Genomic DNA, 27,171 nt, shown 5'->3' with positions numbered 1-27,171 from the left:
TACCAGTTATTGCATGTTGTTAACCATCTGATATTTCATTAACAGTTATTGCACACTGTTAGCTATCTGATATTTCATTATCAGTTATTGCATACTGCTAGCTATCTGATATTTCATGACCAGCTATTGCACACTGTTAGCTATCTGATATTTCATTATCAGTTGTTGTGCACTGTTAGCTATCTGATATTTCATTATCAGTTATTGCACATTGCTATTTATCTGATATTTCATTATCAGTTATTGTGCACTGTTAGCTATCTATTTCATTATCAGTTATTGTGCACTGTTAGCTATCTGATATTTCATTATCAGTTATTGTGTACTGTATGCTATGTGACATTTCATTATCAGTTATTGTGCACTGTTAGCTATCTGATATTTCATTATCAGTTATTGTGCACTGTTAACTATCTGATATTATATTATCAGTTATTGCGCACTGTTAACTATCTGATATTTCATTATCAGTTATTGTACACTGTTAGCTATCTGATATTTCATTATCGGTTATTCTGCACTCTTAGCTATCTGATACCTCAGTATCTGTTATTGTCCACTGTTAGCTATCTGATATTTCAGTATTGATTATTGTGCACTGTAAGCTATCTGATATTTCAGTATCGGTTATTGTGCATTGTTAGCTATCTGATATTTCATTATCAGTTATTGCGCACTGTTAGCTAGCTGATTTTTCATTATCAGTTATTGTGCACTGTATGCACATACATCTGCTTTATTGTTTATTTCTTTGAACATGAAGTTTTCAGTTTTATAAAGAGTTTGTCTGGGTCACAACTGAAAATGTTCCAATTGCCAGTCCATTTATTTTGTGTGTGTGTGTGTGTGTGTGTGTGTGTGTGTGTGTGTGTGTGTGTGTGTGTGTGTGTGTGTGTTTATGTGCTTGTTTGTGTGTGTGTCTGTTTATGTGCTTGTTTGTGTGTGTGTGTGTGTGTGTGTGTGTGATTATGTTTGTTTGTGTGTGTGTGTTTATGTGCTTGTTTGTGTGTGTGTGTGTGTGTGTGTGTGTGTGTGTGTGTGTGTGTGTGTGTGTGTGTGTGTGTGTGCTTTGTGTGCGTGTGTGTGTGTGTGTGTGTGTGTGTGTGTGTGTGTGTGTGTGTGTGTGTGTGTGTGTGTGTGTTTGTGTACCTGGGCTTGATTCCTACAGCCATCATTTCCCTACTGTGTGACTCTGAACACAGCATTTAATTTGTCACTCCTTTCACAAGATATATGTCTAGTAGGCTGACCCAGATAACATTATTTGTTACCAAATACAATAAATACATGAATATCTGGGTTTTCCCTGACAGTGGCTGCCACAATGTATCATAATCAATGAACTTTCATCCAAGTCCTCTTTTTTCACCAAGTGAGTTAAGAAACGGCCAGTTGAACATTTCAAATAAAAGTATTGATTCTGGATAGTTTTTCACCAAAGTACATCTACCTAATAGCAGGTAAGCTGTCAAAACCCATCACGTGTTCATGAGTCAGATCCTTTCTGAAGGAATCACTTTAAAACACTAATGCATTAGCACCCTTACACATGGTAGTAACCCCACATAGCTGGGCAACTTCAAACCCATTACTCCTTTCCTAGGACCCCTAGACACGGTATGGCGAATATACTTCAACAAGGTCATAGACTATTTAAACCAGTACTGCATATTGTCAGAAACATATTTTATTTTTACTTTCCTTATGACAGTGTGTAATATAAGTAAAACTCACAAGTAAGTCTCTATTTTAGAAGCATTTTAATAATGGCTTTAAAACAGTAAATTACAAATCATTTCCCGTGTGGCCATATACTCTGTCTGCACAATATTACAGTCACTCCAAACCAAAACGCTATTGTCAAGCCAATAGCACTTGTAAAACAGACCATATGTATTGCTTTTATGTCAAAGTAACTTACTCGTGGAACTTAATTTGCAGTAGTCAGTGCCAGGATACTAAATATGAAAGAATGACTTAAGATAAACAAAGAAAAACAAAAAGACAATTTTCTTGCACAGCAGAAAAGATTTTTTTTCCCACATTTAATTTGCTTCCTGACTCACACCTCTAGGTAACTGCAATCCAGCCTGCTGGCAATCAGGAATCTGGTACTTAACAATGAACATTAATGAGATAAGCCATAATGAAAGAGTGGATAGATATGCTAATTAATTAATTATAAGACAAATCAAGGCAACGGTAAAGCGAAGCACAACTCCAGATACCATTCAATAGAATAAATAAGAACGTTTTATTTTTAGGTTAGCACTTTCACCACTAATGTGGCTTCATCAGACCATCAACATAAACTAAAAAGACAGAATACAGCATTTAAATACTTACATAAAATGCTCAGCTTTTCAAATCTAAGCCATTCACTGTTAAACTGATTTTACGTTTGCATGTAGAATGAATGACATCACTTGACTAGTTGAACAATTTAGTGACTTCATTTTAGGGGTAGCTATTAATATGGCTATATGATTCATCTTTAGCCATTTATGCATGAGTGCTAAATTTTTGTGAGTTTAAATAAATAGTTTATCTCTTATTGCACGTTTTTATATATATTTTTATATATGTAATATATGCTGATGAGCTATGTTTTATAACAATGAGTTACATTGCATTGATGAATGAATAATTAATATTTATGTAAGACTTTTATTAGGATGGTGCACTGTGACTTTAAATTGTTCAACGAGCCAAGTGATGTCATTCATTCTACATGCAAACGTAAAGTCAGTTTAACAGTGAATGGCTTAGATTTGAAAAGGTGAGTGTTCTGTTTAAGTATTTAAATGCTATATTCTGTCTTTTTAGTTTATGCTGATGGTCTGATGAAGCCACATTACTGGTGAAAGCGCTAACCTAAAAATAAAATATTCTTATTTATTTTATTGAATGGTATCTGGAGTTGTGCTTCACTTTACCATTGCCTTGATGTGGCTTATCGTTTTTTTGCTACAACAGTATTGGTTTACCTGCTGGGGATTACTATATTTTGTTCTATAATTACTTAATTAACTGAGTGCCAGTATATGTTAATGAGTTAAATCAGAAGAAAAGAGTGTACAATGTCTTAAACTTTATCCATCCTTACGTAACAAATTCAAGGTTAACTCCATCCAAAAAGGAGTCACTAATACACTCAAAGCAAGCAAAGCTTCATTTGAGATAAAACTTGCTAACAAGAGAGGTGACAATAATAAAGCTTTCTATGCCCACACCCTCGAAATAAAGGGAAGTAACAATATAATCCACTAGAAGAGAAGTACAGTTGTGCACACTTACCGTAAATGTAGATGTTCAAGTGTATTCACTGTTGCAGTCATTACATTTGGGTTATCCTGCTGGCAGGTTGCCCTCAGTCGGCCTGAATTCCAAAGTCTTGGGTCCTTCCTGCATCAGCTGCTGTCGCCTTCCCTGACATCAGGTCGTCAGGGGTATAAAAGATGCAGCCGATGCCATTTTCTTCAGTTTTTCTTGCCCCAGATGTCAGGTGCCCACAAAAGGGTAGGCTAAAAATATGTCAATAAAACATACATGCACCAAAATAAGCTTTACCTTTATCTATAAGCAAATACACCACCGAGGTTGTATAGATTAGAGAAGTAAAGATAAGTTCCAGCAAAAATAAGGGGGCTGGCAGGTGGGTAACCTGGACTGCAACAGTGAATACACTCGAACATCTACATTTATGGTAAGTGTACACAACTGTACTATGTTCTTCGTGTTTCACTGTTGCAGTCATTACATTTGGGTTGAATCCCAAAGCTATGGTCGGGGGGCTGGAGCTAAACAGCATTAGGAGCGGCTATGAGGCCCTGCAGAACTGCAGTGGCAAAGCCTGCTCTGGATTTAGAGTAATGAGGCAGATTGTAACGTTTTGTAAAGGTATGCACTGAACTCCAAGTAGCAGCCTCTAAAATGTCTTTGGTTGGTACTCCCCTGAGAAAGGCTGCAGAAGTGGCTGCAGTTCTGGTTGAATGTGGCCTAATGCCCTTAGGCACTGGCTTGTCATGCTGTGAGTAGCAGAAATGAATGCAGTGACCTATCCACTTTGAAATAGTCTGCTTGGAGATAGCCTTTCCTTGTGATGCTGTGGCATGTGCCACTAGTAATTGATCTGTCCTTCTGAAAACTTTAGTTTTGTCCAGGTAGAATCTAAGTTGTCTGTGTACGTCCAAAGAATGCAGAAATTTCTCCCCCTTGTTATGTGGATTTGGATAAAAAGTTGGCAAATGAATAGTTTGGTTAAGGGCTACACTGGATACAACCTTAGGCATAAATGTAGGGTTTGTTCTCAGAGATACCCTGTCTGGATAAAAAATGATAAAGGGTTCCACAGCCATGAGAGCCTGTAGCTCTGAAACTCATCTTGCAGAAGTTATTGCTAGGAGCAGAGCTGTTTTCCAAGATAAGAACTTTATATCCACAGTAGCAGCTGGCTCAAAAGGAGGTAAGGTGAGTTTTTCCAAGACATAATTGAGGTCCCATGCAGGTACTGGCGTTCTCCTTGGAGGCCTTAAGTTTTTGTCTCCTCTGAGGTACTGCCTTAATAAAGGATGAGAAAAGAATGGTGGCTCTGTATTGTAGTGAGCCGAAATGGCAGAGGCATGGATTTTAATTGATGAGAAAGACAGGCCTTTGTCCAGCATCTCAGTTAAGTATTGCAAAATCTGAGGAATATTTGGGACAGCTGTATCAGTTCCTTGAGCTTGGTTCCAAGCACAAAATCTCTTCCATTTCCCAGCATAGGATTTTCTAGTACTAAGCCTTCTGGCTTCTAAAATGGCATCCATCACAGCTTTACTGAGAGGTGTGGTTTGTATGGCTACATTATCCGCCATGCTGCCAGGTTTAGGGTCCTGAGTTGGCTGTGCAGAATTCTGATTGTTTTGCTGGGACAGTAGATGAGGTATTTCAGGTAAGGTCCAGGCTGGGCATTGGGACAAGTTCCTTAAGCTCGGATACCAGTACTGGCGTAGCCAGTCTGGGGCAATCAGAATAATTTTTGGTTTCTCCTGTCTGACCTTTAGGAGTACCTTGGGGAGGAGAGACAGTGGAGGAAAGGCATATACTGATAGGTTTGTCCAGTTGAAAGATATGGTGTCCACTTTCCAAGCTTGTCTGTGATAAGTCCTTGTGCAGAATCTTTTTAGTTGATTGTTGTGAGGGGAGGCAAATAGATCTATGTCCGAGCATCCCCATTTCTTTGTTATCATGCTGAAGACTTGTGGATCCAGGTGCCACTCATGGGGATCCATGAGGTTTCTGCTTAGTTTGTCTGCCAGAGTATTTTCCTTTCCTGGCAGGAATTGTGCCTGCAGATGAACTTGGTAAGTCAATGCTGTGTCCCATAAAGCCATGGCTAGTCTGCAAAGGGGGTAAGAATGAGTGCCCCCCTGCTTGTTTATGTACCACATGACCGTAGTGTTGTCTGTCTGTACCAGTAGTTGTCCCGGATGAAGTAGGTCCTTGAAGGCTGTCAGGGCATTTTGAACAGCTAACATCTCTTCTTGATTGATATGTAGATGCTTTTGGTTTGTGGACCAGGTGCCCTGAATGCATCTTCCTGCCATGTGTGCCCCCCAGGCATAATCTGATGCATCCGTCGTTAGGCTCTGCCTGGCTGGGGTAGTGAGAATGGCTGTCCCTTGTTTTGGTGACAAGCCTTTGCCCACCATTGAAACTCCTGTTGCAGGCAGGGAATGAGAGTAATCATTGTTTCGAGGCTGTGGCAATGTTGTGTCCAGACACTTTTTAGGTACCATTGAATTTTCCTCATATGCAGTCTTGCATATGGAAGTAGTAAGATGCAGGATGCCATGAAGCCCAAAGCCTGCAGAATTTTTCTTGCAGATAACTGGGCCTTTGTTGCCATTTCCTTGAAATAGGTAGTCAGTTGCCTTTGTTTGTCTGGAGTGAGATAAGCCATCTTGGCAGTTGTATTTAAGCTTGCACCTAGGAATATTATCTCTTGAGAGGGTACTAGTTTTGATTTCTTTTTGTTGACTGTGTACCCTAGGCATGTTAAAAGTCTTTTCACAAGCATCAGATGCTGTAGTAGAATGTCCTTGTTCCCTGCTTGTATGAGGCAGTCGTCCAAGTAAGGATATATTTGTATTCCTCTTTGTCTGCAGTAAGCAATTACTGGTGCCAGGCACTTTGTGAAGACCCTGGGTGCAGTAGATAAGCCAAAGGGCAGTGCAGAGAATTGGTAATGCTTTGAGCCAGCCTTGAATTTGAGGTATCTTCTGCATGATTGTCTGATTGGGACATGCAGGTATGCCTCTTTTAGTTCTAAAGTCACAAGCCAAGCCTTGCTGCCCAGCATGGGCAGAAGCTGCTGCAAGGTCAACATCTTGAATTTTGGTATATCCAGGAAAGTGTTTAGAATAGATAGATCCAGTATTGGTCTCCATGCTTTGTCCTTTCTGGGTACCAAGAACAGTCTTGAGTAAAATCCTTGTCCCTGCTCTTGTTGTGGCACTTGTTGAATAGCCCTCATGTCCATGAGAGCTGTGACTTGTTTTTGAGCCTCTTCCCATTGATTATTTTGGCAGGTCTGGCCAGCCGTTTGCCCTTGGCAGGGTATAGAAGTGAAACTTGTAGCCTTGTGAAACTATGTCTAGAACCCATTTGTCCTAGTTATAATGTGCCAATTTTGAGAAAAAAGTGCTAGTTTTCCCCCTAAGGGTGCTGCCAGAAGATAAGTGCTTGGTGCAGGCAGGGGGAAGTCATTGGGACTGTTTCCTGTATGGTTGTGATTTGTCTTCTCCACCTTTGGAGGTAGAAGCACCCCATTGCTTAGACCTATAGGAACCTTGCAGCTGTGATCTGCCTCTAGGGCATCTGGATCTGCCCCTTTGAGGTCTGTCTGAGACTGGAAAGGACCAATTCTTTGTAGGCCAGTGTCTGCTAAATCTAGGTGGTTGTACCTGTAAAAAAATCCTTGACCGTTTGCGTAGATTTAGCTTTGTCCTCCATTTTCTTTAACACCTCTTCTGCCTTAACACCAAACAAAGTATCATGTTGTAATGGAGCATCTAATAATTTTGCTTTAACATGATCAGGCAGATTTTGTTCCTTTAACCAAACATGCCTCCTAATGGCAGAACCTGTAACAGCGGCCCTGCAGGAGGCCTCTAGAGAATCAAAACCACATTGCAAAGTATCCTTTCCAACTTGTTCAGCTGCATGCAATAAATCCTGCATTTCTTTGTTTTCTGCACATTCAGAATTTACCATCATTTTCTGTTTAAGCAGTGTCATGATATATTGCTGATATTTGAGCATATGAAACTGGCAATTTAAGGCCTTTATAGCTAAGGTAGCAGATGTGTAAATCTTTTTCCCCATCTATCCAGTGCCATAGAATCCCTGTCAGAGGGGGTAGGGTTTTTTGCAGTGGAAGCCTTGACCCCTTTGGGACCCTGAGAAATAGTTTCTGGGTCTGCAGTAGGGTTTTTGAAAAGGAATTTATGAGAGTCAGGGACCCTGTAGTATCTGTCTGGCTTAACAGGATCTGGAGGTATGGAGTCAGGGGTCAGATTAGACTCAGAGAACACATCATCTACAATGTCTAACACAGGTGGAATAGCTAGAGGTCTGTGTTAAGGTAGTAAAAGGAAGTCTCTGAGCCTCTTCTTAGATTCTGAAAAATCTTGGCTCTCCCAGTGGAAGTGCTCCCTCATGGTATGCAAGGTTTCCCCAAAAAAGTAGTCCTCAGGAGGAGAAGCTGAAGGAATTGATTCTTCAGCATCAGAATCCTCATAGGGGGGAAGAGAATATTCCTGATCAGAAGAGGAATCAGAAGAAATGGAAACCTGATCTGAAGATTCATAGTCTATCTCTTGCCTAGGCCTCTTATCAGGAGGGGGATGAGAACCCCTGATCAAGGTAATTAAGTCTTCGGCCATTTTGAACATCTGTTTTTTGGGCATGGAGGCCTGTCCATGTGGCTGGTGAACTTGTTTCTTTGCCTTTAAAGGTGTTTTAGTCTTTGCCTTTGAAGTCGGTTTAATATATATAATTGTTTAGGTCTGAATACACCCTCAGAAGCCGATGCCTGCTCAGCGGCTCCGGACCTATCTGAGGGAATAATCTCCGAGGCTCCAATACCTTGAGTTTCCAGCAGCCTGGCCGACTCCACGTGGGAGTCGGTAGCGGCCTGCGACTCTAAAGTAGCAGGTGTCAGGGGTTGTGAAAGCGCCTCACTGAGAACTGGCGTACTGGCGAATTGCTTAGGAGAAGCTTCGTCGTCGGTTTTGGACCTCAGTTGCCTGTCTTTTTCTTTTTCTTTGCATATTTTGGGAACTCCGGTAGTTGGATGGCTATCCTATGACATTGTATAATTAAATTTTCGCCCAACATAGCTTAATGCAAAATCGTACCAACACTTAATAGTGCGTTGGTTAAATCTAGCACAAAACCGACAACTAGAAATGTCGTGGTCAGGGCCTAGGCAAGGAATACAGTAAGAATGAAAGTCCTTATGAGGTATTTGCTTCCCACAAGAAATACAATTATTAACTTTTTCTGACATCGGTCTGGAGCAAGAAAAAGTTTCAACGGGTACTTAGCTTTTTATGAAGACTTCGGATCTGAAATTCGAACACGAAAATCTCAGGAGTCGGCCGACCGGCACTTGCGAACTGCTTCTGCTTCGGGCACCGTGCAGCAAGAAAGACTGAAGAAAATGGTGTCGGCTGCATCTTTTATACCCCTGACGACCTGATGTCAGGGAAGAAGCGACAGCAGTCGATGCAGGACCCAAGACTTTGGAATTCAGGCCGACTGAGGGCAACCTGCCAGCAGGATAACCCAAAATACAGAGTTTGTAGGACATTAAGGTGTTTACCTTGCAGACACAAGGTGCAGGGTTTGATTCTCACATGGGGCAATTGGCTAGGCTTAAAATGGCCTGCAAGAGCAGTTAGCCTAGTAATAAACTATTAACCTATGAACCTATGAACCTATGTAATGACTGCAACAGTGAAACACAAAGAACATCTGGTATAATCATAACAGAGCAATCCGATGCAGCTAACTTACTAACACACAGATTTAGAGTGGTCACAAAGGGGAAATCCATTCACTGCTCCTTCTTGCAACACAATCCCACCCAAACTATTACATGTCAGATGGTCACCTCTGCCCTCATGAAGGTCACAAACATCAGTTCTAAGTCTCCAGATGAGATACCTGGAAGCCTAATTTATGTGGTCAGAAACAACATAGAACCATCCCTTATGCACATTTTTAATAAAATATTAAAATCAGGCTAAGTCCCTGGTACATGGAAGCATACTTCTCAGCTGTCCAGATTTTCACAGAATGTCCAAATTTCTGACTCATGTTTTTGATGTGTTTTACATAAAATTTGTGATTTTCTGTTAAATCAGAGCGGATTGAATTCACTAAACAATAATAGATGTTTGAGTTTCAGACTTCATATCCTTCAGAAAATGCATGTTAAGGCAAAATCTTTTATGCTATCAATTTTAAATTTGTAAGAGCAAATATTTAAAATTTGTCCCAATTTTTAGGCCTTTGTTCCCTTATTATTTTTGGCTTTGTCCACATTTCTTGTAATAAGAGGTTTAGAGGTAGGAATAGATGTAAGCTACTGAGTTTCCAGTCTGCAAGAGAGGTGCTTCCACAGATCCCAGTAAGTAGAGATCACTCAGCCTCACAAGCACGTTGTGACAGAATCATCATGGAACTTATTCATTCAGACAAAGGAAACATCTTCCATGACTTAGCCCAATCATATTGTTTCAAAGGCAGAGGTTGCATAAGTATCCTCATACTTTTTTAACCCCTTCCGTCACAGGACCATGAACAGTGACTTCCCTTCCTGCATCCAGCTGACACATTCATTCCTCCCTTCAAATCCCCGGTGACGTAAGAGCCCAGTAGCCTGTTCTTTCCTGCCTGGAATCCCCCATCATCTCATTTGCTCCACAGCAAGAGTCAGAGAGTAGACAGCAACCCAGTCTGCCGGTCCTTCAAGGTGGCCTATGCTCACCCTCAGTTGAACACTGCCCGTCTCTGCAGCAGCTCTTTTAAGCTCCATTTATGCTGACCTTCAAGGGGATGCATCCCCCCATAGACGGACTTACCCTTAGCTTACTCTGTCACTTGTACATGGAAGTGCAAGCTTGTAAGACTTGTGCTACATAAGAGATCAGCTAGTGCTCCCACTAGGTATTACCCATGTGGCCAGCTGTCAGAAGCTCCATTCTTCACTGGATCAGTGAGATGGTAATGGCTACTCACTGCCATATTTTCCCACCAGCTTGTACAGGAATCAAAGCCACTATTGAAACTCAGATCACCTGTAACATATTCATGGCTCAAGCCCTGCATGGCACAAAGGTGACATTGAGGGCTGTATTCCTGTGTGCTGTGCAGGTGAATAACCATCATACATTTTGAGAGTGTGACCATCACCCGGGTTTATCTGTTATTGCAGCTTACCTCAACCAAGTTAGTGTTTTATACAATACTTTATGAAATAACTGCACATAAACTCAGGAATCTAATGGTACATGAAACAATAATAAACCTGGGTTCATAACTGGCTTTATGGTTATACACAATAAATAAGAATGAGAGGACTCCTACAGGTCCATAGGTACTTATGAAGCTATTGACCTGTGACAGTCTTAAGACACCTACCTTTATACTCCCATTGTAGTTTTCAGCCTTTATATTTTGCATACAAATAACCTAGAAGTGGGCAGAACAAGGATATGTTTGGAGATTTGTCTGTTACTCCTATCCATGAGGTGCATAGCTGTTAAACAAGGGTAAATTTGCAGGTTCGCATCCATTTGTCCAAATTACATTTGAAGAAAGAAAGAGAAGTACTTCACTTTATGTGTTGTGGAAGACAGTTCTGTAGAAGAGGTTTTCCTTGTGATACATACCTGTCTGTCCAACATGTTCTATTTCTGTTGCAAAAGAGTTTGAGATCCCTTGAAGTGATGTTCATTCTATCATTGGACTTGCAGATGTGAAATAGTTCTGACAAGGCAGGGTCTGTCGAGCATCTCTATGTGATGTCGAGATAGATCCCCTCTTAGTAGTCTATATGACATCGAGAAGAGAGAGAAGACTTTGAGATGGTCTGCAAAGTTTTTGTGATTTAGGAGGCCGCTGATTTTTATTTATTTTTTTTTTAATGAGAAAGTCCTGTAGTCACTCCAGTTTGGACAAGAGTTTCGACGAGTAGATACTGAACAGTGCATTTTATACAGTGGTTAACCTGATGAGAGCTAAGTAAAGTGGAATAATTACATCCTTGGACCTGGATGTCATACCTATATGTATAATTTGTACAATGAAAAAGGACTTCCTTACAATAGTGGGTACTTGGTGATCAAAGGACAGTTTATTGTCAGTACAGGTTCCCAGATACCTGACTATAAGATCAGCTTTCAGGGATATATTATCAGTATCATAGTTACAAGGGAAGTCATGTTTGCTAAAGAATAAAATTATACATTTTTTGGCATCTGGTTTTAGTCTATGGTTCAGATTCCAGCTATTGGTTTGGGAAAGCCCCTCTTAGAGGATTTTGGTGCCATCTGGGAAGTTTACAGATGTTTGCAAACTTGGTCAGTCATAAACCCTTAATATTTGCTTTGACCTCTAAGAAGTAAATACCAAAGAGGAGGGGTCCAAGGACTGAACTCTGGGGTACACCACAAGTGACAGGTGTTTTGCAGGAGGTAGAGCCACCCACCCTAATTTCCTAGCTTCTGTTGGTGATCCAATTTGCTACTGAGTTACATAGGGATTTACATTTAGCTGGGAAAATTATGTATGATACCTTAGCGTGGGATCACGTTAAATTCCTTTGTGAGGTGTAGATATGCTGTGTGTGTGTACTGATTTGCCCTCATCCATTGCTTCAGTAGCCTGCTCAAAGAAGTCAACCAGTTTAAGCAGGCATTATCGCCCCTTGCTAAATTTGAACTTGAATGGGGTAAGAGATTCTAGGTTACTTATGTCCTTGTTTACTAATTCTACAATGATCCTTTCCATAGATTTACAGATAAGGCATGTCAGGCTTATGGGGCTATAGTTACCCAGCCATACCTCTGTGTAAGGGAATGACTACTGCTGTCCTCCATTCATTCATCAGGAAGCCTGTTTGGAGGCTGATGCTGAATAACCTCGGTAGGGGGGGGGGGGTTGACATGTCCTCAGCATCCCTTGTCACCAATGGTATCCCTCAAGGTTCTGTTCTGGGGACACTCTTTTCACATCTTTTTTCTCAAAATCATAGCTGACTCAGGTATCTGGCTTATCAAATCTGTGATGGCTGGAAACCTGGAAACATTGCCCTTAACCTTCCCAACATCACCTCCCTTCTAACAGCACTTAACATTACACACTTCTAATACAGTAGAAATGACTTTGCCTTCAATGTCAAAAAATGCAGCATTCCAGCATCTGACAACCCCTTTCCCATCAGTTTTGTACAGTACTGATAGGAGAAATTCTTGGAGTCCTTGTTGATGATGACAGGGAGGTAAGTGTCTCCTTCTATACAGCTGTTATCAAACCAGTTCTAGAATTCTGCACCTTGTTCTGTAACCTACTTGCATGCAATCTAGTGCAGCTGGAGAAGGTACAAAAATTCCTCTCCAAGAGAAATGAAGGGCTTATTATCAGATAATACTCTATCTTGCTCTGTCACTTCCCTGTATTTTCACCTTTTATAGAAGAGTTATGTTTGAGAAGCAGATCATTAATGGACTGCTTAGTATTTGAAACCCTTAATTCGGAATACCCCCCAGTGAACAACAGGGCACTGGGCCTCAGTAAGAATTGATATCAGTCGTATCATGAAATATGATGACTTCATATCACAGAGACTCCCAAGCCTAAACTCACTCTTTCAGTTCAGCTCAGCCATCCAGTAATGGATCCAGTGCAGGTTTGGATGGGAGAGCTACTGCTGACCAAACACGAAAGTCAACAGTCATTCAGTACTAAATTGCCCCACTTCTTGATAAACTCACTCGCCATTTCTTTTCATGTTTGGCATATTTAGAAATGCATATATGAAGCTCTTATCATTCTTATAAGAAAAGCGCAGTCCGGGTCTGAACTGTCTGCAAACAGCTAAAGTTAACTTTGAACTTAACACCACTCTTAACTATTCAACTGCGGTACCACCTTTATCATTCTTATAAGAAAAGCGCAGTCCGGGTCTGAACTGTCTGCAAACAGCTAAAGTTAACTTTGAGTATGTGTCTACCTGTTTGAGCCAATATTCATTTTCCCCTGGAGAGCACTCTGCTTTGGTTGTAAGCAGCCCCCCCCCCCACACACACACACACACTCATCTACCACTTTCTCTTATTCCCTTCTGTTAGCAAATAGTATCCATAACTGATCAATACTGTGTGTTTGTTAATTTAAACTGAGACCACAGTAGCCTACTGATACAAGGTTATCCTGTTTTCCACCTGAGAAATGGTTAAGAAATGACTTACAGTTTCAGAGCAGTCCTTGGTCAATTCTGATTGTTTCTTAAACACAAACTTGTCTTTGCTTTGGCTCATTAGCAGCAGTACAAAAGAGCTGTCTGCTCACACCCTTGTTCTCCCCTCCCCCTTCCCTGTTTATTACCTTAAGCCAATCCCAAAGTTAATAAATATTACCTGTGGCAGGCACCATTTTTAAAACTACAATCCATTCTGCTACAGGCCACATGAGGAGCTCAGTGTCTCTCCAGTAAGTGTTTTACAACTGTAAATGCCTATTTATGTTGAATTGTGTTAGATATTTTACAACTGTATATGTTTATGTTGAATTGTGTTAGACATATAATATGAGTTATGCTTTATTAATGGAAGTTACTATGGCATGCTGGCATTTTGTCTGCACCAAGTTGTTTTTAGTATAATAGTATGTATGGTCTATTTGCATAGCTGCACCTTGTTCATTAATGTTATTCATGTAAATGTGTTATGTGTAGACAGCTCATACTGGTTTCTAATTATTTCTATATAATTGTGCTGTTAATAGTGGCTAGAATCACATTAGAGACCCAGGACAGAGTGCTGCTCGCTATATTTTTATCTGTGACTGCATAACTTTCTGATGCAGTTTCTTCTAACAGATGTTTTTTCCAGTTGGCTCAGTATCTGCATATACTAGTAGTTACAGTAGCTATTTGCTCAGTGTGTTTATCTTTATAATGTATCTTTAACATCTCAAAAGTGCTTACTCCTCTCTGTACTCTACCTTTCTAGACCTAACACCACTCTTAAGTATTCAACTGCGGTACCACCTTTAACAGTCTTGTAAGAAAAGCGCAGTCCGGGTCTGAACTGTCTGCAAACAGCTACAGTTAACTTTGAGTTTGTGTCTACCTGTTTGAGCCAATATTCATTTTCCCCTGGAGAGCACTCTGCTTTGGTTGTAAGCAGCCCCCCCCCCACACACACACACACTCATCTACCACTTTCTCTTATTCCCTTCTGTTAGCAAATAGTATCCATAACTGATCAATACTGTGTGTTTGTTAATTTAAACTGAGACCACAGTAGCCTACTGATATAAGGTTATCCTGTTTTTCCACCTGAGAAATGGTTAAGAAATGACTTACAGTTTCAGAGCAGTCATTGGTCAATTCTGATTGTTTCTTAAACACAAACTTGTCTTTGCTTTGGCTCATTAGCAGCAGTATAAAAGAGCTGTCTGCTCACACCCTTGTTCTCCCCCCACCCCTTCCCTGTTTATTACCTTAAGCCAATCCCAAAGTTAATAAATATTACCTGTGGCAGGCACCATTTTTAAAACTACAATCCATTCTGCTACAGGCCACATGAGGAGCTCAGTGTCTCTCCAGTAAGTGTTTTACAACTGTAAATGCCTATTTATGTTGAATTGTGTTAGATATTTTACAACTGTATATGTTTATGTTGAATTGTGTTAGACATATAATATGAGTTATGCTTTATTAATGGAAGTTACTATGGCATGCTGGCATTTTGTCTGCACCAAGTTGTTTTTAGTATAATAGTATGTATGGTCTATTTGCATAGCTGCACCTTGTTCATTAATGTTATTCATGTAAATGTGTTGTGTGTAGACAGCTCATACTGGTTTCTAATTATTTCTATATAATTGTGCTGTTACTAGTGGCTAGAATCACATTAGAGACCCAGGACAGAGTGCTGCTCGCTATATTTTTATCTGTGACTGCATAACTTTCTGATGCAGTTTCTTCTAACAGATGTTTTTTCCAGTTGGCTCAGTATCTGCATATACTAGTAGTTACAGTAGCTATTTGCTCAGTGTGTTTATCTTTATAATGTATCTTTAACATCTCAAAAGTGCTTACTCCTCTCTGTACTCTACCTTTCTAGACCTAACACCACTCTTAAGTATTCAACTGCGGTACCACCTTTAACAGTCTTGTAAGAAAAGCGCAGTCCGGGTCTGAACTGTCTGCAAACAGCTACAGTTAACTTTGAGTTTGTGTCTACCTGTTTGAGCCAATATTCATTTTCCCCTGGAGAGCACTCTGCTTTGGTTGTAAGCAGCCCCCCCCCCACACACACACACACTCATCTACCACTTTCTCTTATTCCCTTCTGTTAGCAAATAGTATCCATAACTGATCAATACTGTGTGTTTGTTAATTTAAACTGAGACCACAGTAGCCTACTGATACAAGGTTATCCTGTTTTCCACCTGAGAAATGGTTAAGAAATGACTTACAGTTTCAGAGCAGTCCTTGGTCAATTCTGATTGTTTCTTAAACACAAACTTGTCTTTGCTTTGGCTCATTAGCAGCAGTACAAAAGAACTGCCTGCTCACACCCTTGTTCTCCCCTCCCCCTTCCCTGTTTATTACCTTAAGCCAATCCCAAAGTTAATAAATATTACCTGTGGCAGGCACCATTTTTAAAACTACAACCACCCTTTGTCACTATCATATGTTAATTTAGCAGTTTACTCTGTTACCTGATTGTTTCCAGCCCCCTCATAAGACAACTAACAGGGTCTCTACCCGCTTTGCTCCCCACCCTGCCCCCTATTCCCTCCCACCCCAGTGGTCCCACCTTTACTACACTCACAAACCCCTACCATCTTTCCAATAGCCAACCACAGCGCTAACCCAACACTACCTCCTCCAGTTTCCCGTGACTATCCCACCTCCTCAACTAACATGTACAAGCATACCTTACCTATGCTCACTGCATGCACTCTCTTTGCATATCTTACATCCTACCAAAGCTCCATCATTCCCCCACTCAATCACTACCACTGTACTACTACTCATACCACTACTCATGTCTCACCCTCACTCAGCTCCCCTCCCACCAACTCAAGAACCATCCCTATGCACCCCCCACATATTCTACCAACTATATTACTCAAATATAAAGCATCCCTACAACTTAACATAGTAACCCTCCCACCATACCTATTACCCACAGAGCACAATCATAAAGTTTCCCTAATAAACAAACACATTCAAAAACTGAGAAAACTAATAACCTCATGCATATCAAAACTAGACCTAAGTGGAGACATCCACCCTAACCCTGGCCCTACCATCTTCAACCCCAATCCTCATAATCAGACTAGAACCCACAACTTCTCCCATATCACAGCCAATAGAAAGCCAAGTGACTTCCTTCTACTAAGCCTAAATATTAGAAGTATATCCAACAAAGTCCATGAACTCCATGCCACCATAGACTTGTACTCCCCAGATATAGTCATCCTGACAGAAACCTGGTGAAAACCTCACATTACCAGTGAGCAAATACTCCCTACCGGTTACGGCATACTAAGAGTAGACCGGCTAAACAAGAAAGGAGGCGGTGTAGCTATAATATTTAAACAGCATCTAAACATCCAGATCTTAAAATCATCAGCTCCACTAACACGCAATGAAGAAATAATATATACCAACCTCAAAATAAACCAAAACAAAACCATCAACATAATTGGATGCTACTTCCCACCTGGCCAAAACATCCCTCCACTAGAAAACCTCCTCAGCTGGTCTACCCACCATCTCCCCCAAGAAACTATCATTTTAGTTGATTTCAATATTGACTGGCAATCCTGTTCTAGCAACAATACAACCCATCATATAAACCTTAATGGCTTCACCCAACTAGTCTAGTCACCAACCAGAATAAATAAAAACTCCAGCAAGCACACTACCCTGGATTGGATACTAGTCAGTAAGAGGTAAGAGTCCCCAGTCATATATAACAGGCTGCTTATCAGATAGCCTCAGTGATCACTCCCCAACAGTCCTACTCAAAAAATACCTATACCAAGCTAAACCTGTCATCTACCGTGAAATACGTAAAAAACTAAACTTTAATCCACTCACATTCATCTCATCCCTCAAAGAATGTAACTGGCATCCTCTAAAGTACCTCAGTTTTGATGACGCAGTTTAATTTTTTAATACTACCTTCCTGAGCATCCTTAATTATTATGCCCCCATAAGACTTTCCAGAATGAAAGCACAACCCTCCCCATGGCTACAGAAAACCACTAAGCCAGAAATGAAAAACAGGGATAAAGCTTGGGAGCACTGGCGCAAAACCAAAACCCCCTCAACTAGACAGAAATTCCTAGAACTATGCAATAGAGTTAAAAAGCTAATAAAACAGGACAAATTCCAATACTACCAGTCTGCCCTAGACTCCTCCCAACACAGCCCCAACACAGCCCCAAACAATTCTGGTCCTCCATAAACTCCATCCTCCACCCAGGTAAAGTCAGTACCCCTCCTCCTAACATCCCCTCACTCCTCCAAAAATATTGCTAACTCATTCAACACACACTTCACACAAACCATACTATCACTAGATAAACAACACAACCCCATTCTCCTCCAACCCACGCCTTCAACTAGTAATCTCCCCACTGCCTTCTCTTTTTCTCCTGTACTCTTAACTAAACTTAAGCACACCAGCTTAGCAGCAGACAACCTCCCAAGTGAATACCTACAAATCGCAGCTGATGCTCTGGCCTACCCAGTATCCATCTTGATTAACCGATCTCTGTCAGAAAGTTACATTCCCACACTGTGGAAAGTATCACATATAATTCCCCTCCACAAGGGTGGCCCCTCCTCAGAACTAACCAATTACTGCCACATAGCTATTCTCTCTCCACTCTCCAAAATACTAGAGAGATGCATACATTCTTAGGTCTCAGACTACCTCCTTACTAACAACCTCCTTTCCAATACTCAGCATGGTTTCTGATCAAACCATAGCACCACCACTGCCTTACTCTCCTTTACTAACACTATCCTTCAGCATAAAAACAATGGCTATCTCTCCTCTGCTACTTTCCTAGACCTGTCTAAAGCATTTGACATGGTCCCACACAAACAACTCATCTCTGTCCTCCTATCCTTCTCTCAGTCAGTCACCAACTGGTTTCAGAGTTACCTGTCTGACCGCCAACAATCCGTTGTATGGCAGAATGACATATCTCCCCAACTACCTGTCTCCATAGGGGTTCCCCAAGGATCCATCCTTGGACCCCCTACTGTTTTTACCAATAATCTAGCCTCTACCACCAAACATGGCACACTCATACAATACGCAGATGACTCAACCATCATCTGCTCAGCCCAGGCCCTACCCAAACTGCAAAAAGTCACACAGGAAACCTTTTCCTCTGTTGAAACTTGGTTATCCGATGCCCAATTAATACTCAACCCAAACAAAACTAAACTACTCATCTTCCAACCCACCAAACATACTCAAAACAACTCTCACTTTAACATCACAGCAAAAGACAATACCACTGTATACCCAACTGAACACACCAAATTGCTAGGAGTGGAAATAGACAATAAACTAAAAGTTGACATTCACATATCCATGACCATAAAAAAGTCCACAAAAAACTAGGAGCGTTATACAGAAATAAGCAACTTCTCACCAAAGCAGCAAAGATTTCAATAGCAAATTCCCACCTTATCTCCACCCTACTTTATGCCTCTCCAATATATACCAACCTAAGGCAATGCGATCTAAACAAGCTAGAGACCTGCTACAACAAAATCGCCAAATTCGCCACAGGGGCATCCTAGCATAGTCACCACTGTCTCTCACTTGCTGAACTGGGCTGGCTTGAACTCCCTCACCTCCTTCAATGGTATCAACTATCACTCGCCTACAAACTAGTAACCCATCCACTTAATGTCCCATCCCTCCAGAATCTACTCCAACCCTATCGCACCACCAGTCCACTAAGATCCAGCAACAAAAATCACTTGCAGATCACTAAAGCCAATAACTCTGCTGGTAAAGCACTATTCTCTTGCGCCCTAGCCAAGTTATGGAACTCCCTCCCACCCACAATTACCTCCGTACCATCATGCACCCACTTCAAAACTTTACTAAAAGCGCACCTAAAAACATGCTGGCTATGCCCTTGCAACTCCCACTCCAATATCACCCACTCCATCCAACCACTACCTTTTTTTCCACCCCACTAACTACCTTGATTATAGCAAGCTCAGATGCTCATAAGCCTAGTACTTATTATACAGCAGGAACTTCTTATTGTAACATTTGTTAATGTCTGTTATGCACATCGCAGATAAAGATTCTAGTTGTCTACTGATGTACTATGTTCTTCATCTGTAAATATGTTTGTAATTAATTGCTATGTTAAATTGTTAATCGCTATGTAATCCAATGTAACTACTTTCTGTTTATTTTAACTGTGGAGCTTTTCTCCCCGGGCCTCCGCTGAAAATGGACCTACGTCCAGTCGGACACTCCCGGTCAACAAATGTAAATAAATAAATAAATTAAGCTATGCACACAGAATTGCAAAAATTGTGCACATTTCATATAGACATTAAAGGCATAAGTGTAATCCATAATATTACCAGAAAGGCTCATCCAGACTCTGCTACACTTTGCTGTGAAGGAAAGGTTAGTTTGCTTTTATTTTTTGTATTACTGTATTGCCTTTCTATATTTTGAATACTGTAGTTTGTTTTCTTTACCTTGTGTTTTGCTTGCATTCTGTTTTAACAGCATATTAAAACTTCAAAAGAGACCACAGCTCTCTCTGTTCTGAGTCAGGCAGAAATAAGAACTGATTAATTAAGGACTCATTCATAAGACAGAAGAGGTCACTTAAGGTTAATCACTTGTTAACAGAGGGGGTGGAGCTAGGAACTAAAATTTCTATTTAAGGAGTAAACTAAACATTTCAGAGCTTTACTAGAAAGGCTCATCCAGACTCTGCTACACTTTGCTGTGAAGGAAAGGTTAGTTTGCTTTTATTTTTTGTATTACTGTATTGCCTTTCTGTATTTTGAATACTGTAGTTTGTTTTCTTTACCTTGTGTTTTGCTTGCATTCTGTTTTAACAGCATATTAAAACTTCAAAAGAGACCACAGCTCTCTCTGTTCTGAGTCAGGCAGAATTTTTTCCTGCCCTCTCACCCATTTAAGTTGTCTTGTTAAATACCACTGTCTTTCTAGTTGCCCGCCTCTTATGTTAATCTGACCATATATCTCATTTCTCTATACTTTCACTGGCTTATGTGAGTAATCACAAAATCATCATTTTTGAAATCCCACCCCTTCAATTATTTAAATTTATTGGCCATCCTACAGTATTTCATCGTACCAAAATACAAAAGTGACCACCCCTTTCAATCCATCTTGCTGTTTTAAAAATAGTAACTCTCCACTAAACCTTAACTTTTAAACAGGTAAAACTCAAGTTACCTACTTTCACATCTAACTTCTCTAGTGCACACTGCAGAGTGCATTCTTTTCAATCTTACCTTTAAGCATCCCTGTGACTAGCACTTTCTCTAATACCTGCTGGAAAGCACTAGGAAGCCTTAAACTCATACAAACACTGAACTCTCCTTGTTAACAAGGAGAAATTAACAGTAGGCCCTAAACAGCCTATAATTGCAAAGTACCTTGCTAAGGAAACAGCTCCTATACTTTACAAAGAAAAAAAAAGCCCCAAACCAGGCATGTCCAAGGGTCAGCTTCCGGTGATTTCTCCTGTCCACCTGGTGAATCTGGGCATACTGGGGCAATGCAGCAATTGCCTCAAGTACACAGACAACCCTCTCCTCCTACCACCCAACACTACAACCTGTGAGAGATGCACTTACATAGCCAAAATGGAAGCAAAGCTCTCTCCACCCAAGATTGTGCTAAACAGTCAAGAGGAGAAGGTTAACACCCACACTACACCTCAAGCAACACATAGCCCTTCTAAACCCACACCACCAACACCCACATATAGCAACACTAAATCCACATATGCAGAGGCCCTTAACTGTAACCTGCCCAAGCAACAAAGACCTCTGAAGCTGAAACGCAAACAAACACCAATCACAACCAATGTGTCACATAGTTCACAACACCAGTGTGCCACCCAGCAACAGTCCCTAAGGCAAGACAATGTACCTAACACTTTAGTCATAGGTGACTCTATAGTCCGGCACACTGATGTCCCTCTCACCAGGTTGAATAAGGAGAAAATTACAGTCAGCTGCCTGTCGGGTGCCAGGATCTGCCACATAACGCATGCACTCAAGTCACTCCACAACAAGTACAAATATGACTCTGTCATTGTCCATGTTGGAGTGAATGACTTGAGACGCACCTCCCTGGACTACATGAAAAGAGACATGGAAGAGCTCTCAGATCATGTGGCCCAGGCAGGTATGACCCTAGCCCTGAGTAGCATCCTACCTTCGCCCAGAATGATACCACAATATAAGGATAAAATGATTGACTTCAACAATTGGCTAAGCTTATGGTGTCATTCAAAGGGGATCCAGTATCTGTCTGCCTGGGATGACATGATTGACAGACCACGATGCTTTGCCAGAGATGGTCTGCACCTGTCGCCCCTGGGATTTAGGTTACTGGCTAAGGCTCTTGCCAACCCTATAGTGCCTTTTTTAGGCAAACTTCAAAGGACAAAACCACCACCGTAACAGGTACAAGCATGCAAAATCTGAAGGTAATGCTACTCAATGCTAGAAGTCTAAACCTCAAAATGCACTCTCTCGAGGCACTCCTAAAAATGGAGAACATCGATATCTGTGCAGTAACTGAGACCTGGTTCAAGGCTCCAGAGAGCACCCTGCAATACCAGGCTACAACTCTTACCACACTTTTCGGCCACCAAACCAGGACCGAAACACTAAAGGTGGAGGAGTATCAATATTCACCAAGGATATTCACACCACCAGGCTAGTTGGCCAACACAATGTGTCTGAAATTCTCCAGGTGCAACTAACACTAGGTAAGACTGCAATCCAAATTGTAGCTTGCTACAGATCCCCACCATGCCCCAAGATTCTCACTACACCTTTCTAAACATACTGGAAAATATTAAGATAGAACCAAACACCCTAATACTGGGTGATTTTAACTACCCTGCCATTAACTGGGAAAACTACTCATGTCCCAACACCTTTGCTAACGGTTCTTGGAATTCATAAATTCCAACGCCCTGGATCAACTAATCCATAGTCCCACCAGGGGCTCCAATATCCTAGACCTGGTCATTACCAACATGGGAAATCAATGCTCCATACCTATGGTCACCCCCTCATTAGTCAAGTCTGACCATAAGCTAATCACCCTTAACATCCACATCCCACCCCCACCCCCCAGTAAAGAAACCACCATAAAAACTTCTCCAAAGCCAACTTCATGCTACTCAAGTCAGAAGTGACAAACTTCATGACACCCATGCAGACGGGAACTGAAAGTTCAACTGCTGAATCCTACACTAAGACACTGTACGAGCACATCCACTCATGCATGAATCGTGCCATCCCAAATAGAGCCAAAATACTCTCATCCAAAAAAGGAAGCCAATCTTGTGGTCCCCTGCCATAAACAAACTTTACAACAAAAGGAAGAAACTTTTGCAGAAAAGAGGAAAATTCCAGGATGCAAAAAACTCCCTTACTAGCCTCAGTAAGAAACTGAGATGCCTCATAAAATCCTCCAAAGCTAGTTACGAAAATAAAATTGCCAAAGATTCCAAAGTCAACCACAAAGCATTCTATAACTATGTCAAGAATCTAAATGGCAATGCTCAGATCTGCTCTGAGCTAAAACAGAATGGCATTAAATATACTGATCCAAAGGATATTGCCAATATCCTGGCAGATCGATTCAGTGCCAACTTCACCCTCCTCTCACCCCTAAATGGCCTATCTCAATACCGGAAGATTGCCAAATTCCAGTAATAACGACCACACAGGTACAAAACGCACTCTCTAAAGCCAAGAATACAGCATCCATGGGACCAGATGACATCCCGGGCTGTGTACTACATGAACTACAATATGAACTGGCACCTCACCTAAGTGTCATGTTTAATCATAGCCTCACCTCAGGTTTCGTGCCCACTGAGTGGCGCAGAGCTACAGTTATCCCAATCCACAAGGGGAGATCCACCTTGGATCCCGGAAACTACCGTCCCATCAGTCTGACAAGCCTTATCTGCAAGGCCATGGAGCGTATTATCATGGAACTTATAAACAAAGACATTGGCAACCTTCAAACACTGGACCCCACCCAGTTTGGGTTTGTGAAGGGCCGATCTTGTCTCCTGAACCTGATTGACTTCTTTGAATCAGTCTCCAGAGCCATGGACAAGGGTAAGGTGGTCCACACAGCCTATCTAAACCTTGCCAAGGCCTTTGACACCATCCCCCACTCTGGAATCATAGATAAACTTACTAAGTTGGGCATTAATCCCTATGTCACCCAATGGGTTGCTAAATGGCTTACTGATAGAACCCACACTGTAAAAGTAGCCGACTCCAAATCCAGCTCCAGACAAGTGACAAGTGGAGTACCTCAGGGTTCAGTCCTGGGGCCACTCGTTTGGCATCTACTTCTCTGAAGTACAGGTCAACACTAAGGGACTCTGGCTAACAAAGTTTGCAGATGACTGCGAACTGGGAGCCATTATTGAATCCCAAAATGATGTGGATACTCTACAAAAGGGCCTTACAGAAACAGATGCTTGGTGCCAGAGCCATGGGCTCAAGCCCAATGCCAAGAAATGTATTGTTATCCCCTTTGGGAAAAACATGTATCCATGAATTACCATATAGGTGGCAGTACACTAAACACAGAAAGTGTGATAAGAGACTTAGGGACACAGGTGGACAGTGGTCTCACCTTCGATAACCACATCGCCACAACAGTCAGGAAATCCTTCTATGTGGCACACCTCATCATGAAGGGCTTTTCATCCAGAAAAAAGGAGGTCATTGTCCCACTGTACTCATCCCTCATTAGACCCGTTATAGAATACAACGCCCCATTTGGTATGTACCTCTCAAGACGTCTGCAACAACTGGAAAGGCCTCAGAAATACCTCACTAAAAGAATCACAGGCCTAAAGCAGATGCCCTACACTGACCGCCTTAAAAAACTCCAGCTATACCCTGTCGCATATCGTCTACTCAGAGGCAATCTCTGCTTAACATACAAGGCCATGTCAAACCCAGAGCTGTTGGACATGCTACACTTAAAGAAATCCCAATCCCTCAGAGCTACACGCTCCAGGGATCTAAACCTTGTCATCACAATAAACAAAACATGCTGGAGGGATAGGTTCCTGACCCAGAGACTCCCCAGACTCTGGAATAGATTGCCCATACATGTCAAGCAGAGTGCCTCTTTGGACCTCTTCAAGAGGAACCTTGACGATTGGATGGGAGAAAGGAAATTCACCCCAGGGATCACGTCAGTCGCCCTGCTAGACAGGGGTCCAGGAAAGTAAATAATGTGGGAAGAAATAGCCAGGGAATTGTTATGGCTAGGCTTGTATAGGCCCTAGGGATGATAGCCTAGTACCAACCTATGAACCTATGAACCGATTAGGAATAAAGTTTAGTCAAAGGTGCTAATTCTTGCTTGTTTTGCTTGTACCCCCAACACTCTGGTTCCTAACAACATCTGGATGACTTCTTTGTTGTGTCCTCAATAGTGTGTGTGTGTGTGTGTGTGTGTGTGTGTGTGTGTGTGTGTGTGTGTCATGACACACACACACACACACACACACACACACACACACACACACACACACACACACACACACACACACACACACACACACACACCACACTTCTCTTAATAAATCAGGTCTATCAAAGGATGTGCATACACACAAACACACATACACAAAATAGTCACACACACTCTATATGCTTAATTACAGGCAACAATTCACCTGCGACATGTTTTGAAGGTGTTGCTAGAAACCAGAGTGCCTGGATAAAACACACAAAGAGGCAAGAAGGACATGCAAAAGGAGCTACAGCCAAGAACTCAAACAGAAAACCAAGTCAAGTGGCATGATAACACTGCTTACAGTGTTACTGTACCCGTGATTGGTTACTTTCACATACATCCTACCAGATCTAAGTCAGCCACGTACTGTGTAAAATAAGGAGGGATATGAGGCCTGGCATTGAAATGCCAAAATTACAATAGTACACAGCAGGGCCAACCATTTTTTCCACAGACAGGCCCCATACCGATTGCCTGTCTAAAGTATCTGGTTTGACCCTGTCAGGATAAAAAAAAAATAATGGTTATATTAATCTATATTTTGTTTCACATAGATAGTAATCACAGCAAAAAAAAATCACATCAAAGAAGGAGGCTGTTGCAAATGGCAGTTAAGGAGAATTTCACATTATCTTTGAGTGTAATAACATTGGAATTGATTATATTAATATTTGGAGTGTATGAGGCATTGTTCCATTCATTTGGGGTGTGGCAGGGAGCTTTACACTGCACTCTTCCGACCACACCCACAAAAATCACTTAATGTTTTTGTACAACAAATTCAGCTTCAGATTTAGATGTTTGTTCCAAGGTTATCCCAACATATTGTTTATCAAGCAAACACCCTAGATCCGCAGGTGAGGCAGATGGAGTAGAAGCCATCATTCAGAGTCACCTGATCAGAATTGTTAACTAGATTCGGTGATATCAGATTTGTGTAGAACACACTGTGCACTGAATATCTATCCCATAATTCTCCTTTTTGTGTTGTTGACTGCTGTATCTTACAAGTCCCTTTGGCCTCCTCCTCCTGGGATCACAATAGCAATGATAATAGCTTGGTCTCTCTGCCAAGATGAGACAACAAGCCCCAACTACTGGTCTTCAAGCTACAGCGTTTACTCCTAAATCCTTTACATCAAACTATCCCTCTCAAACATGATAAAATGATGTACATTAACCAAATTATAACAACTGTAACACCCAGTGATTTGTAAAAGCAATTCTTCACTAAACCAGCAAATATAATACAAACATTCAAACACTGTGACAACAATATAATATTGTTACACTAAATAGTAACAATGTTAAAAATAATTACTAGTGCAGAAGAATAGAAATTGTTGCTGTTACTAAACTGAAGGAAAATTAAAATAAATAAGGTCACAAAATGTCCCAAAGCTTTTAACTAAGCCCCAAAACTTTCTATAAAACAGTTAATTGAGCAGTTTATATGACACTTTTGGCTGGAAGGGCTTCAGTTCACAGACTACAAAAATGATACCACAGTGTAAAAACAACATCTGGTCATGTTGATATCTTATCTCTTGCATCCAAGCTTACCAGCAGTTTGGACTAATTTCCAACTGCAGGTCAGTGGCAGTACAGACAGGCACCTTGTCTCTGTTGTAGTATGCAATTTACATTACTTGTTTATTTTATTTAACATTTGTTTACCGAGAAAGTCCAACTTGGAACAAAGCCAATTTTCAGCAGAGGCCCAGGGAGAAATGCTCTGGATGCATATCTTTGTAATGTGGGAGGAAACCAGAGCACCTGGAGAAAACCCACACAAATGCAGGGAGGACATACAGACTCCATACAGGAGGCACACCAGCCAAGAATTGAACCAGAGAACCTTTTGCTGTGAGGCAACAACGCTACCACTGCACCACTACGCTGTCCATTACACTTCTTAGAGAACTGGGAAAAGAGCAGGTAATATTACCGTGCAACCTTTTTTTCCCTAATAAATCTTAAGAAAGCTATATGATTCATTATAATTAAGAGAAGGTAGATGGGATTTCCTTTTACAGCTGTGGAA

Source organism: Protopterus annectens, chromosome 4.part0, assembly GCF_019279795.1.
Source record: "Protopterus annectens isolate FY-2018-M chromosome 4.part0, PAN1.0, whole genome shotgun sequence".
NCBI lineage: Eukaryota > Metazoa > Chordata > Ceratodontiformes > Protopteridae > Protopterus > Protopterus annectens.
Note: the sequence above shows the minus strand (reverse complement) of the source record.